Source organism: Dermochelys coriacea, chromosome 10 (genome assembly GCF_009764565.3).
Source record: "Dermochelys coriacea isolate rDerCor1 chromosome 10, rDerCor1.pri.v4, whole genome shotgun sequence".
NCBI lineage: Eukaryota > Metazoa > Chordata > Testudines > Dermochelyidae > Dermochelys > Dermochelys coriacea.
Genome location: NC_050077.1, coordinates 12,151,752 through 12,166,792, shown reverse-complemented (window position 1 = coordinate 12,166,792; position 15,041 = coordinate 12,151,752). Strand labels below are relative to the sequence as shown.

Here is a 15,041-nt window from a genome sequence, read left to right as displayed (position 1 = left end):
ATTATGGAGTGGGTGTTTTTTGTCTTTCATATTGAAAATGTCACTGCTTTTTATTCTATTGCTTTTAGTGCTCACAAAGTTTGAAATGAGCCACAGATTCAACATGGAAATATTTAGGCTCTGGCTTTAGACCCAAATTGGAGGAGTTCAGTTAGGTCAGTCCCCAGTCATTGGGGGTGGATTAATGATGTCGACGGAAGAGCTCTCTCCCGTCGGCATGCAGCGGCTACACTAGAGATCTTACAATGGTGCAGCTGCATCCATACAGCTGCGCTACTATAGGCTCTCTGCTGCAGACATGGCCTGAGGCTCTGCTGCGGAGCTGCCTATAGACCCCACCCTAAAGAGCACACAGGTATCCTGGAAACTGGAGAACAGCAAGAAAGGCACCAGAGCAGATCTAAACAGCTGCTTAGAAATGCCTGAGCTCCACACACTAACTCTGGTTAAGGTTACACTGCTCTGTTTCTGAGTGTATGGGGTCACTCATCTAACAGGCTAACTGCAAAACGCATCTCCCTCAACACCATAACCCTCCCTCTCTCTCTCTAGGCCAGGGGTAGGCAAACTACAGCCCGCAGGCCGCGTCCTGCCTGTCAGACCTTTTAATCCAGCCTTCAAGCTCCTGAGGGGGAGCAGGGTCAGGGGCTTGCCCCAGTCTGCCTGCCACGGCTCCCAGAAGCAGCAGCATGTTCGCCCTCCGGCTCCTACACATAGGGGCAGCCACAGGGCTCCGCACACTGCTCCCGACCCAAGCATCGGCTTTGCAGCTCTCATTGTCTGGGAAGTGCGGCCAATGGGAGCTGCAGGGGCGGTGCCTGCGGATGAGGCAGCGCACAGAGCCGCCTGGCTGGCGCCGCGCCTCCGCGTAGGAGCCGGAACGGAGATATGCCGCTGCTTCCGGGAGCTGTTTGAGGTTAAGTGAAGCCCAGAGCCTGCACCCCTGACCTCCTCCTATGCTCCAACCCCCTGCTCCAGCCCTGATCCCCCTCCCGCCCTCCGAACCCCTCGGTCCCAGCCCGGAGCTCCCTCCTGCACCCCAAACCCCTCATCCCCAGCCCCACCCTGGAACCCGCACCTTCTTCCCAGAGCTCGTACCCCCTCCCACACCCTAACCCTGTACCTCAGCCCAGAGCCCCCTCCCATACTCAGAACCCCTCTGCTCCACCCTCAACCCCTTCCTGCACCAAACCCCCTCATCTCTGGCCCCACCCCAGAGCCCTCACCCCCTCCTGCACCCCATCCCTCAATTTTGTGAGCATTCATGGCCCGCCATACAATTTCCATACCCAGATGTGGCCCTCAGACCAAAAAGTTTGCCCACCCCTAATGGCTAGGCCATTAAACCACTCCATTTGCAAGATTGCCTTAAGAATGTGTTGCTAATGTTGCTATGGGTGATGCTTAGTTCCTACCAATCCTATTCTATGTTAAACAAGGACTAGTTAGTTTCATATTTCTAGAAATAGAGAAGTGGAAGTCAGCACCATCTCAGTTTCACGGGGTCTGGGATCAGATGCGGAGGTACTATTCTCGTGGCTCCAAGAAAAAGGACTCTACCAGCCTATTCCTCTATCACTTACCCAGTGATATGGGTATTTATCTATTCATTTCCATAATAACCTCCTGAGTTTGCAAAGCTGCTGCTGAGTTACTCCAATATTCCTCTCTAATTCCTATCTACCTACATTCTGCTCCTCCTTTTAACTCTCTGCCACCCTCTTGTGCTGCCCCATGTACCTGGAACCCTTAGAGTCATTCCCCTTGTTTAAACCTTGGGCTGAAACCTTTGTCAGCTTTAGTTTATGATGGACACGCTCTGTAAAGAGTTTGTGATACCATGTGAAGGACACCATATAAAAAATAAATTGCACTGTATTAAATAAAGGCTAATAGGAGAGGAGCAGAGTATTTTCTGATCTAGGCAAGCTTATGATCACCACTCTCTAGAAATAAAATTTGCTAGATTTTATGGGACTGTTTGTACACAGGGGTGGGGTATGGAAGTATGGAGGAGTCATCAGCCTACTGAGCTTTGCAGAGGAGTTAAGCAATAGTGGGGGGGTAGGCAGCCCTTCTCCCCCCCTTCCAGTTGCCAGGAGGAATGCCCCTGCAAGCTCTTGGACTGTGCAGAATACACATTGTCCCTGCAAAGTCTAATATATGAAGTCTCTGCTTTCCCTGGTAGCTGCTGCATGTTTCACAATACTCTAGAATCACTTTCATCCCATCCTGCTCTTCAAGGCCCTAAAGAACCTTGCCGCACCCTACATCTCTATTCCCTTTTTCTCTGGCTCCCTCACATGGACCCTTGGTTCTGCTTCCATTTTCTTGCCTTGCTGCTCCCTTTGTTTTTCTTCTGATTTTCCAGAATGGATTGAGAGGGCATTTCATGCACAAGAGACAGAAAAAACCCAGCACCTACCTCTTTTCCAACCCACCAGGCAACAGTTTCCTAAACACAAACCTCACCTCTACAGTAATTAATATATTAAAATTGTGTCTATGTGCACATGCACACTTTAGACACAGGAGGGTATGAAATGGTAGAAATGCTTTATAAGCAAGAGGTTACGATTATCACACTAGTCATAAGTGTGAATCAGGGAATGAGTTATGCAGGTCACCCTGAGCAAGTCACAATACAACCTTTTTAGCCATCCCAGCCAGCAAATATTGAGCATGAATCACATACATTACAGACCATCTATGTCACAGAATAATACAGATATTTTTTTTAAATGATTGCAACTAGTTCTTAGGCTACAGTCCCAGATAATATGAATAGAGAGCATGGAGGTGTGAATTCTACATTTGGGCAGAGAAGGGGAAAAACATGTCTTCAGTTAGCTATTTTACAGAAAAAGGCAGTGGTTTTGAGGTTGTGGGGACCACACACACACACACACACACACACACACACACACACACACACAATTACATGTGTTACATTGCAGAACCACCAGATATTATTACAGTCCTTTGACTGCCTCCCCTGCACTTTACCCACTAACTCATTTCCACTGGGACACTACTATTATTGCTACCGCCACCAACATTTAAAGCCTCTGATGTGCATCAAACAGCGACTATTTCAAAAGATACACTGCACCTGAAATATTTGTTTCTTCTCTCCTCCAAAATGAGGAATTTCCCACAGGGATTACACACTCATCCAAGCTGCAGGGTGGACAACAGCCAATCCTGCACCAGAGGCATGTTTGAAGTTCACTGCTTCATCACTTATCAGGGCTAGAGATGGGAGCTTTATGCCACTGGAAAGGAGCAATTTCTAGCTTCCCACAGGGACAAAGAACTTTTACTTTTATGCCAGAAAGTTCCCCAGATCCTGGACATTAAAATTCTGACATTGCTATTTATGGAAAGGCTATTTTAGATCATTTGATAGGTTTCTAAATTGTGTATGTTATAACATCTCCCTTTCTCTAAATAACCCCTCCTTCCCCCTGGTCTTTATGGTTGGACTCTATGATACTAAGATAACTTGTCTATATATGCAGAGGGATATAAAAATAGTACCAAACCCAAACATTTAAAATTCTCTAACCCCAGAAATCTAAGACAGCTTTTCTGGAAAATATGTGGCATATACAGAACACATGATGGGGTGGGGTAGAATAAAGGTGTTATTGACTCTCACTTGGGATGCAATGAGCAAAATCTCAGGCTGATAAAAACTTTTAACTCCAACCTCATCCGGTATATTTGTTATTTTAGAACATAAAAACCGCCATACTGGGTCAGACCAATGGTCCATTTAGCCCAGTATCCTGTCTTCTGACAGCAGCCAATGCCAGATTCTTAAGGGAATGAACAGAACAGGGCAATTATCAAGTGATCCATCCTGTCATCCAGAACCAGCAGCCAGCAGCCAGAGGCTTAGGGGTTCTCTACGCTTTGTGACGGGGCAAGGCCAGATGGCTACAGTAAAGTAAAGGGAGACAGATATATTAGACACAGGCTAAACAAATGTCTGTTACCAGAATAAGCAAATGGCAGCTGCTCCAGGTCAATTAAGACCTGGGGCCAATTACGATCTTTCCAGAAGGCAGGGAGGACAGGTAAGTTGATTGGGACACCTGAAGCCAATCAGGGGCTGGCTGAAACTAGTTAAAAGCCTCCCAGTTAGTCAGGTGGGTGCGCATGTCAGGAGCTGTAGGAGGAAGTTGTGCTGTTGGAGAGACTGAGCAGTACACACCATATCAGGCACAAGGAAGGAAGCCCTGAGGTAAGGGTGAAGTGGATCTTGAGGAAGTGGGGGCTGCTGTGGGGAAGTAGCCCAGGGACTTGTACACATACCTGATACTATTAGGGTCCCTGGGCTGGAGCCTGGAGTAGGGGGCGGGCCCAGGCCTGCCCCCCACTTTCCCTCCCGATTAATCATGGAGACGGGAGACAACAGAGACTGTGCAAGGGAGGATAGCTTCTTCTCATCACCCTTGCAGGGTTATGATGAAAATGGCTCAGTAGGCTGTGATCCTTACCTCTAGAGAGAGAAGGGCTATGTGGAGGGCCACAGTGAGCCTCTGAGGCTAGCGTAATCTGCTAGGAAAAGCGGGACCCACGGAGACAGAGCTTTGTCACAGCTTATAGCACTGCAGTGGCGTAGCTGCACAGCTGTAGTGCTTAGTGAAGACGCTACCTTTGTCAATGAGAGAGTTTCTCCCTTTGGCACAGGTACTCCAGCTCCCATCAACACAGCACTGTCTACACCGAGATCAGTATAAGCATATTGTTACAGTGTGTGGATTTTCCATAACTCTAAATCTTCTTTGACCCTAGATATTTCTTTGGCCTTCCCAACATCACCTGGCAACAAGTTCCACAGGTTGACTGTGTGTTGGGTGAAGAAGTACTTTCTTACATTTGTTATAAACCTGTTGCCTATTAATTTCATTGGGTTTTAAGGTTGGTTCTCGCGTTATGTGAAGAGGTAAATAACACTTCCTTAGTCACTTTCTTCACACCATTCGTGATTGTATAGATGTTGATCATATCCTCCCTTAGTTGTCTTTTTTCAAAGTTGAACAGTCCCAGTCTTTTTAATCTCTCCTCATGTGGAAGCTGTTCCATACCCTTCATCATTTTTAAAAAAAGAAAAGGAGTACTTGTGGCACCTTAGAGACTAACAAATTTATTTGAGCATAAGCTTTCATGAGCTACAGCTCACTTCATCAGATGCATTGGATTCATCTGTAGCTCACGAAAGCTTATGCTCAAATAAATTTGTTAGTTTCTAATGTGCCACAAGTACTCCTTTTCTTTTTGCGAATACAGACTAACACGGCTGCTACTCTGAAACCTTTCATCATTTTTGTCATCCTTCTCTGCATTTTTTCCATTTCTAATATAAATTTTTGAGATGGGGCGACCAGAACTGCAAGCAGTATTCAAGGTACCATGGATTTATACAGTGGCATCATGATATTTACTGTCTTATTATCTATCCTTTTCCTTATGGTTCCTAATATCCTGGTAGCTTTTTTGACAGCTGCTGCACACTAAGCAGATGTTTTCAGAGAACTATTCAAGATGACTTCCAGACCTTTCTTGAGTGGTAATAGCTAATTTAGACCTCATCATTTTGTATGTCTAGCTGGGATTATGTTTTCCAATATATATTACTTTGGAAAGTAATACATGCATTAAAGTAAAAGATGCATCCGATGAAGTGAGCTGTAGCTCACGAAAGCTTATGCTCTAATAAATTTGTTAGTCTCTAAGGTGCCACACGTACTCCTTTTCTTATATCCACTGTGTTGCCCTTGTCCACATGTTTGTTGACCTGCTCAAAGAATTCTAATAAATTGGAGAGGCATGATTTCTCTTTACAAAAGCCATGTTCATGGAATCATAGAAGATTAGGGTTGGAAGAGAGCTCAGGAGGTCATCTAGTCCAACCCCCTGCTCAAAGCAGGACCAACCCCAACTAAATCATCCCAGTCAGAGCTTTGTAAAGCCAGGCCTTAAAAACCTCTATGGATGGAGATTCTACCACCTACCTAGGTAACCTATTCCAGTGCTTCACCACCTTCCTAGTTAAATAGTTTTTCCTAATATCCAACCTAGACTTCCCCCAACTTTTCCCCAACAAATTGTGTTCATCTATGTGTTTGATCATTCTGTTCTTTACTACAGTTTCAACCTATTTACCTGGTACTGAAGTTAAACTTATTGTCCTGTAATTCCCAGGATGGTCTCTGGAGTCTTTTTTTAAAAATTGATGTCACATCAGCTATCCTCCAGTCATCTGATACTGAAGCTGGTTTAAGGAATAGGTTACATACCACAGTTACTAGTTCTGCAGTTTCACATTTGAGTTCCTTCAGAACTCTTGGGCGAATACCATATGGTCCTGGTTACTTATTACAGTTTAATTTATCAATCTGTTCCAAAACCTTCTCTCTATTAACAACTCAATCTGGGACACTTCCTCAGATTTGTCACCTCAAAAGCATGGTTCAGGTGTGGAAATCTCCCTCGCATCCTCTGCAGTGAAGACTGATGCAAAGAATTCATTTAGCTTCTCCACAATGACTTTTGTCTTCCTTGTGTGCTCCTTTAGCCCCTTAATTGTCCAGTGGCCCCACTGATTGTTTGTCAAGCTTCCTGTTTCTTAATTTTTTTTTGCTGTTAGTCTTTTGCTAGTTGCTTTTTAATTTTTTTTGCCTGCCTAATTATTCTTTTACACTTGACTTGCCAGAATTTATGCTCCTTTCTATTTTCCTCAATAAAATTAATATTTTGAAGACATACACAAGTGTGCTACACTATACATTAGACTAATCCCCCTTCTGACCCCTGATGGACTTTATGTATTGTTACAAGTTCTAGCACTCATTTCCCAGAGCCAGTACAGCTCCCTCCACTCCCCAGGTAAGCCAGCTTTACCAAAAGGTCAGACTGGCATTTCGTTTGTATTCATGCCCCCAGACTAATGGAACTGCTTCTGTTGTGAGCAGCAAGGAGGCAAGCCAGTGGTTCCTAGAATCGAGAGGAAAAAAATGCAAAGCATTTTACCCTCCCAGCAGGAAACAAATACCACTGCCAACTCTTTTTTGTTTGTTTTATTTTTAAACAGAGATTCTCACATATTGAACTTTTCAGCGAGAAGGTGCAACCTCCATTACATCCCTCTATTTATATTTAACTCCTTGATGATATTTAAAAGTAGTGACACCACCTCAAACACATTTCACACCAAGGAAGCACAACCTCTTTACACCAAACAGTTCAACCTCCCCCCAGCCCCGCCTTTGTTCCTCATGCTCTAGTAACCAGGCCCTGAAGGAGTCCATCTGCTAATTAACTACACTAGACATTTCCTTTGTGCACGCTTTAAAATGTCCTTGCCCTTTTCTCTCAAGCTCAAAGAAAAGCAGGTCCTGACCATTTTATTGGTCCATTTTTCATATTCTACTTTACTTCCTGGAGTCCACTTTATGAAAACAATTCTTTACAGATAATACTGCTGAGGATGAACAAAATGATGGTTCACCATGGAGCAGCGAAGCAGCAACAGGGGAAAATCCTTTCAAATAGCAAAACTGCAGCAATGTGACAAAAATGTAAGGGTGAACAATCATGATTTCCACAGAGGTTTACAAGATGCTTGGTAACAAAGCCATCATCCGAATAGCCAGACTTTCAATTGTATTATTGTGCCTTTGAATCTTGTATTTCCATCACAAGATCCTGAAGCGTTAATGTTAATGTGAAGGGCTATTCCCATAACTACACACTGCACTAATTCTGCTTCCCTTAGTAATGCAGAATTGAAGTCTGCACAGATCCTGCAACAACTGTCCCAAGACCAGCAGTAGGAACCAAACTAATTGCTAGGCTGGGAGATAAGGTAGCATCATGCTCAGCCCAAAAGCAGAGTCTAATTTTCAGACTTTTGAATTATTCATCACATGTTAACTTTCAAACTATTTCAGTTTTAAATGTTTAAATATTTAATAATTGGGCATTAAATATTAATATAATTTTATTAGAAATGTTGAAAGTTGGGCACTAAGGCTCTAATTATTAAGTTTATCATTGGCAACTGATTGGCTAGGCAGAGTGGCTTTCTAGTTTATTAAAGAGAGAGAGAGAGAGAGAGAAATAAAAACCAAATACTCAAAGAACTCTAATTCAATATCACATAATGATCCCATCTAACTGGGCCATTCACACTTTCCAAAAACCCTCTCCTTCTTACAAAAGAATGGAAGAAACTTATGTAGTTGCAACAGGTTGAAAAGTCTCTATCCTTCAGTTTAAAGGGTCTGTGTGTCTAATCTAGATGTCTCATACAGAGATCAGTCTCAGTTTAAAGATAGCTGAGAAGTCTTTGTCCACCAGAAGAACAAAAAAAAAAAAAACCCATCCCAATGGCCTGTGATAGAATTAAGGGAAAATATTACACCTGATTTACAATAGAAAAAGAAGAAGCAGATTCTTCCCTTTCTCCTAATATAGTGTTCAGATGGGACAAAACTGGACACAAGAGCAGTACATACTGCTGTCTTTTTCCTCGCCAGCAGCTTCTGCCTTCTGTTTTCCTTAAACAGATGAGACAGTTCTTTAAACAAGATCCATGCAGCAGAAGAGCCCATCTTCCTGTCTCTCTATATTATAAGCACACAATCCCTACTGCGCTGAAAATTGTATGGTTTACACAAAGATGACACGTAAGCCCTGGAATTATATGCAAATGAATAGATCCGTTCTTCACATCTTATGATTACAATTCTGACTCTCAAACAACCGCATTGGGTAATTTCTGCACCGGCTTTCAAACAAGGGGCACCTCTGTGTTATTAACATCTCACTCTGGCAAGCAGTTTGTCACCTTTCACAAAAATGATCTGAAAAGACACCAGCAATTATCCCCAATGAGATTATTGGGTGACTATGTCCTAGCACAACAGCTGGAGGCTAAAGTGACATAATATTCGCTGGGAAAACTCCCTTCCCAAGTTAAGAGAACATGGAACAAATTAAAGCAAAAATTAACTGAAATGCAAACAAACGCAAAACAAAAGAAATAACTAAGCTTTTTCTTTTGGCCTTGATCACCTCTGTAATTTCACCAGAAATATGTCTTTAGTAGGAAACCTTACCCTCCGGTACTCCAAAACCTCAAGAACAAAACCTTGAGGAGGAGCCCTTGCTGATTGAAGCATTTTGTGGTTGGTGAACCAGTGAGTTCTTTCTACCAGCTTACAGGGAGACCAGACTTGAAAAATTCTTTTTGGTACTGTGTCTTGGATGCAGACCTCTTCTGAATCAACACCCCAAAACCCATATTTAGAAATCTCTGCTGAGGGACACAGAGTAACACAAGGAAATCCTGACCAGCATTTTGTATTGATGGGAAAAGTGGATGGGAGAAAGAACTGACACTGAAATCTTCTGGTGCATTTCTGCACTTCTAAGACGTTTAATCTCCTGCAGAATGTGTGAACCCGTGAAGACTATGCATAGGCGCTGACTCCATAAGAGCTCCAGGGCTGGAGCACCCATGGAAAAAGATTAGCAGTGCTTACCACCCACTGGCAGCCAGGTCCCCCTCCCTCCCAGCACCTCCTGCCCTCAGGGATCAGCTGTTCCGCGCGGCATGCAGGAGGCACTGGGAAGGAGGGAGGGAGAAACCGGGACAGGGAGCGCTTGGGGAGGGGATGGAACTGGGTGGAAAGAGATGGGGCATGGGTGAGGCCTTGGGGGAAGGGGTAGAGTGGGGATAGGGGCTTGGGTGAAAGGGTGGAGTGGGGACAGGGCCTGGGGTTGAGCACTATGCCCAGTTTTGCACACTTCCAACCCAGGAAATATCTGTACAGTGCATACTAGTTAAAATGGAGCCATTCATAATATTTGTTTCTTCTTTTAAACGGTTGCTCCACACTGTCTGGAGGGTGTATTTCAAGTGTTTGAGGAACCGTGGCGTTTTTTACAGAGATGTCATGTCACTGCAATGCATTTCATACAGCTCCTTTTGTGAGCATAGGACAACGATGCAAATACTTAGCAGGATACAGACAGATGAACCAAAGGGCATGACAGGAGAAGAGGATGTTGGAAACAGCTTAAAGAGATAGGCAGTGGGAAATTTAGAATATATGAGAGAGTGCGACTGCGCTTTATAAATTAACACTTTTTTATATATTTAACACCATTATAAATGCTGGAGGCAAAGCGGGGTTTGGGGTAGGAGCTGACAGCTTGCGGCCCCTCACGTAATCACTTTGCGACCCCCTCAGGGGTCCCGATAACCAGTTTGAGAACCCCTGGTCTAAGGGGTCTGCAAAGGTTGTTTTTACTATAAAACAGTGTTTTTCAGCCTGGGGGTCTGGAGACTATGTCTAAGATTTCCAAAGGAGTCGACACCTCCATCTGAAATTTTTTTAGGAGCCCACAAATGAAAAGCTGAAAACCACTGATCTAGGTTAAGCGTTTAGGGTATGTGTACATAGCAAAAGCTGCACATAGACTAATCTAGTTTGAATCCAGAATCCAGCTGGCCTGGGTGACACAGCAATGAATGCAGTGCTGTGTGGTGTTCGGCACAAGTCATACAATCCCAACATGGACCCTGGTACATACTTGGCTAGCCAGTCTTTTCTGAAGCCCACACTGCCTTCCCTGCTACAGTTACCCATGCTAGCTGGATTTTAGCCAACTCAGGTAAGCTAGCCCGTGCCCAGCTTTTGCTGTGCAGTCATACCCGCTCTCAAAGAGCAAAACGTGAAATATTTTAAGGTTAGTACTAATTCCAGGTGAGGCCAAGCTGGGAAGGGGGAAGCAGATGAGATCAGACCTCTGTGTGTTCAAACTAGCTCCGACAAAAACCTGTGCCATGGAAGACCCTATGTATTTGCAGCCAAGGAAGGCAGTATGGGCAGATCTAGTAGGACAGGTCAGCTTCCTTCAACCACTTCAAGAAAGAAACACTGTCATGGCCTACGGGGCTTTTGCCGCAGTGAAAAAAAATGTATAGACTTGGCGGTTCAGGTTATACAAAAGAAAGCTCTGCATCTCTGACTTAGTTGTAAAGGTGCTGAAAGGCACTAGGTAAAGGGGTCTCTACAGCCTGATAATTTAACTAGAGCTTTTGGCTTAATTTTCACTGAAAATAAAAGTTGCTCCGAGAGGGGGAGCTGGGTGCAAGGAGAAGAGCGGGAACACATTCTAAATGAAAAGCAAAATTTATTAGGGTTTTTTTGATGTGCTTAAAAATTCCACTGAGGTCACCATTCTGGAGAGAAGACAAACTCCTGGGATAAAGGCTGGGAAATCCTGGTAGTCATGCCACATTTAGCAAGTCAAAAATATGTTTGTATAAGGCTGTACAGGGCTAAATCCATTTTACATGCTGTATGTATTATTAATTTCTGACAGCGAGCTTAGAAAAACCTAATTCCCTGGAATATGAGCTCCCTTTGAGCAGAGGGAAGCCTTTTCAAAACTCATCTTTTATTGACTGAGTCATTTTTGAGTCAATCTGTCTGCTTTCAGCAAGACAAGAGTTTTAAATCTTCTCTCTCTTTTCCTCCCCTCCTTTTTGAGTCATGGCAAGTCTATTAAAACCTGCTAATGTATGCAGCAAGTCTCCCTATTTGAAATGTAATGAATTCCTCAGATAGTGGCAGATTAGAGGGAGAAGACTGTAAAAACAGCCAAAAAAAAGAGAAAGAAAGAAAAGAGAAAAGAATGAAATCTCTATATAAAGAGGATGTGGGGGGAGGAAAGGGGGAGGGGGCAGAGAGAATTCTTAACCCTGTCATGCTAGAAGAAAATCCTTAAGATCCATTAATCAGTTAAAAAAGCAGAACTGTAAGTGTCAGGGAATCTTCAGGCTTGCCTGGGGCTGAACGAGACAAAGAATAAATGAATCCTTGCTCCTAGTCTCTCTCATAAGGCTAGGAAATTCCCTAAGTGAAATGAATAACTTAAAGGAAATTAGCTCCATGGATATAAATATGCCATTGTATCCCAAACTCTTGACCCAGGGTTTCCCTTGCCAAATGTCCTGAAACAGCTAGTTTTGCTGTTATGTAACAACACACAAGGTCTCATGTGGAACTTTTTTTCCCCTCTTTCTTTTCTTTGGTTGGCTGGTTCCAGCTGCAATGTCTCCCAGATGAGCTTGTGTTAGGAGCAAAAATAAGCATTTTTGCACACATCATAAATCATTTAAATACATAAAAAAGATACTTACATTGTGCTTTTCATCTTTGAAGTGCTGGACAAACAATTATACCATTCAAAAATCTGAGGTAAGTACTATCCTCATTTTACAGATAGGGAAACTGAGGAAGACAAATAAAATGTGTGGCTTAATTCTACAGCATTAATTAAAAAGAAAAGGAGTACTTGTGGCACCTTAGAGACTAACAAATTTATTAGAGCATAAGCTTTCGTGAGCTACAGCTCACTTCATCGGATGCATTTGGTGGAAAAAACAGAGGAGAGATTTATATACACACACACAGAGAACATGAAACAATGGGTTTATCATACACACTGTAAGGAGAGTGATCACTTAAAATAAGCCATCACCAACAGCAGGGGGGGGGAAGGAGGAAAACCTTTCATGGTGACAAGCAGGTAGGCTAATTCCAGCAGTTAACAAGAATATCAGGGACAGTGGGGGGTGGGGTGGGAGGGAGAAATACCATGGGGAAATAGTTTTACTTTGTGTAATGACTCATCCATTCCCAGTCTCTATTCAAGCCTAAGTTAATTGTATCCAGTTTGCAAATTAATTCCAATTCAGCAGTCTCTCGTTGGAGTCTGTTTTTGAAGCTTTTTTGTTGAAGTATAGCCACTCTTAGGTCTGTGATCGAGTGACCAGAGAGATTGAAGTGTTCTCCAACTGGTTTTTGAATGTTATAATTCTTGACGTCTGATTTGTGTCCATTCATTCTTTTACGTAGAGACTGTCCAGTTTGGCCAATGTACATGGCAGAGGCACCTACAAGATCTCTATCATGCATTCCTACAACTACAATACCCACCTGCTGAAGTGAAGAAACAGATTGACAGAGCCAGAAGAGTACCCAGAAGTCACCTACTACAGGACAGGCCCAACAAAGAAAACAACAGAACGCCACTAGCCATCACCTTCAGCCCCCAACTAAAACCTCTCCAACGCATCATCAAGGATCTACAACCTATCCTGAAGGACGAGCCATCGCTCTCTCAGATCTTGGGAGACAGACCAGTCCTTGCTTACAGACAGCCCCCCAATCTGAAGCAAATACTCACCAGCAACCACACACCACACAACAGAACCACTAACCCAGGAACCTATCCTTGCAACAAAGCCCGTTGCCAACTCTGTCCACATATCTATTCAGGGGATACCATCATAGGGCCTAATCACATCAGCCACACTATCAGAGGCTCGTTCACCTGCGCATCTACCAATGTGATATATGCCATCATGTGCCAGCAATGCCCCTCTGCCATGTACATTGGCCAAACTGGACAGTCTCTACGTAAAAGAATGAATGGACACAAATCAGACGTCAAGAATTATAACATTCAAAAACCAGTTGGAGAACACTTCAATCTCTCTGGTCACTCGATCACAGACCTAAGAGTGGCTATACTTCAACAAAAAAGCTTCAAAAACAGACTCCAACGAGAGACTGCTGAATTGGAATTAATTTGCAAACTGGATACAATTAACTTAGGCTTGAATAGAGACTGGGAATGGATGAGTCATTACACAAAGTAAAACTATTTCCCCATGGTATTTCTCCCTCCCACCCCACCCCCCACTGTTCCTCTGATATTCTTGTTAACTGCTGGAATTAGCCTACCTGCTTGTCACCATGAAAGGTTTTCCTCCTTCCCCCCCCTGCTGTTGGTGATGGCTTATTTTAAGTGATCACTCTCCTTACAGTGTGTATGATAAACCCATTGTTTCATGTTCTCTGTGTGTGTGTATATAAATCTCTCCTCTGTTTTTTCCACCAAATGCATCCGATGAAGTGAGCTGTAGCTCACGAAAGCTTATGCTCTAATAAATTTGTTAGTCTCTAAGGTGCCACAAGTACTCCTTTTCTTTTTGCGAATACAGACTAACACGGCTGCTACTCTGAAACCTAGCATTAATTAAGTTGGGCTAACTCAGGAACTCCTGGCTTATGGACCTGTGCTCATATTATGACAACACGTCTCTCTCTGCTTAGTGGAAAAACTCATACCTTGGCCCTGGAATTTGACAACTTTAAAACCACATCTAAAGCAGAATGCTAAAGCAGCAAAACCTTGGAGATAAGCAAACACAATAGAGATAGTTTGATGGAGCACAAGCAACCCAGTTGATTATAATTAAACTTATGCTCAGCACAATTCAGATGCAAATGAGTAATATGGGGCCTACAGAACTGGGATAGTATCAATGTAACATCCCTTCGCTAATGACGAGTGATGGAATTTGGTAACAATGGAGAAATCCCAAACAGCAGATGCAGAATCATTCAATGTACCATCTCAAATCTCTTAACACAGAGAATAGTTATGAAAGCCAATGCATGTCTTGAAGGGAAAGCTCTTCTCTCCCTATAGATATGAGGCTTTTAATCCTCTTCTAAATCGCAGATGCCAAACTGCAGAAGAGAAAAATTCAAAGGATTGCAAAATTAGTTTAAAAACTGCTGAAAGCCACAGAGAACATGGAAGATGAGTGAAAAATCAGGAAACTGCTAGTGGGAAATCATTACACTGGGATGCTCTTCACACGCAGAACTTCTCAGAACAAGGAACAAACAGCATCTCATTTCTGTTATACTGGAGGCCAGCAGAACAAGGGAGTCACAGCCCCTATTTTCTCCTCTTCTGCTCTTGCTGTCATGAAAACATTCCTTCTCCCCTGCACCGTAGAACACAGCTGTAGCTTTCATCCACCTCACCCAACCCTGTTGGTGTCATTCTTCCAAACTGGGAAACTGTGCTTTTCTACTAGCCTATTTAACCTCATACTCCTTACATCTGTGCTCCCAGGCACATGGACTTTAATATCT

General features: G+C 43.4%; 1 protein-coding gene across 12 annotated transcripts in view; it reads right to left on the bottom strand.

Moving 5' to 3' along the window:
- MAD1L1 (mitotic arrest deficient 1 like 1) overlaps window positions 1-15,041 on the bottom strand; it is a 551,618-nt gene that overhangs the window by 130,526 nt on the left and 406,051 nt on the right. The window contains exon 18 of one of the 12 annotated variants that reach the window (XR_006274883.1): window positions 8,866-8,876. The exons of the other annotated variants lie outside the window; for them this stretch is intronic. The gene's annotated coding sequence lies outside the window, so the exon portion shown is untranslated. Of the gene's footprint in view, window positions 1-8,865; window positions 8,877-15,041 lie in introns of those variants that run through there. 12 annotated transcript variants of the gene reach the window in all.